This window comes from Saccostrea echinata, unplaced genomic scaffold, assembly GCF_033153115.1.
Source record: "Saccostrea echinata isolate AGI-Se365-2 ecotype Australia unplaced genomic scaffold, CSIRO_AGI_Sech_v1 ptg000056l, whole genome shotgun sequence".
In the NCBI taxonomy this organism is placed as follows: Eukaryota; Metazoa; Mollusca; class Bivalvia; order Ostreida; family Ostreidae; genus Saccostrea; species Saccostrea echinata.
In genome coordinates, this window is record NW_026889805.1 from 11,312,429 (window position 1) to 11,313,466 (window position 1,038).

The window sequence follows — 1,038 nt, forward strand, 5'->3', positions numbered from 1 at the left end:
GAAATATTTAACCCAAGAGAATGTTCTGCAAAACAAAATCAACTGGAAGGTTGTACAGTATTTTTCCTGGCTAATATTCCTCAATTTTTGTGACGTACTTATTATCATGATTATTTTTCCTGACAGAAGCAATTCTTAAGGTCTGACACCAAGTTATTATGCATATGCAGCGTTTTTTTCCTTATATAACTGGTACTGATAAACGGTACCATTCCCAATGCAAAAAAAAACGTTAATTTTTCCCAATTCTGAGACTAAAAATTCCCAATTCAACTTCCAAGCAACAGACTACAATGACATCGTATTTCTTTTTATATGAAGCATTGTACAAGTTGACTAATTGGTTTACTTCCGCTTACATCGAAAGTAGAGATTAGTCGTAATATGGCAGGACCTGTGGTGTAGACAGTGTAGTGTCATACATTTTGACAAATTGAAAGCATGAAAATGCGAAAACAAGGGACATTGACATGAAAAACAATAAATACTTGTTGTTTATTCTTTAAACCATGGAGTAATAGGTAATGAGGTTTAAATAAATGCCAAATATGTTTCATTTGTTTAAATGTCAGAAAATTCTCTTTGGTCTACTTCGATGCTATTTTTCCCAATTGAACTGGTACCGGACCCTTTCCCAATGGGTAGAAAAAAATCGCTGATATATTCACTGATATGACAAATAAGTCTAAGAATCTTGTTTTGAATGACATTAAACAGCAAAAAAAAAATGTTAACAGGGTAGTGTTCAGCATTGCCTTTATACTCATATGGGAGTGGAGGATAGCATTTTGTGAGCTCAGTGTTCACAGTGTCTCTAGTTGTAGATAGGCACAGGTGGAAAACTCTTAAGCACTCATTATAATAAATGTATGTAAATGCTTAATGCAGAGCCTAGAAAAATATCAGTTAACAAAAAATCAAACAAATTCTCACCAGAAATGTAAAGCAAAACACAAAGAGATCTTAAATCTTTAAAATGATCAGTGAATTTTGTCAGTTCATTTTAATGTGCCAAGTCTTGAAACTTTTTTTTTTGCA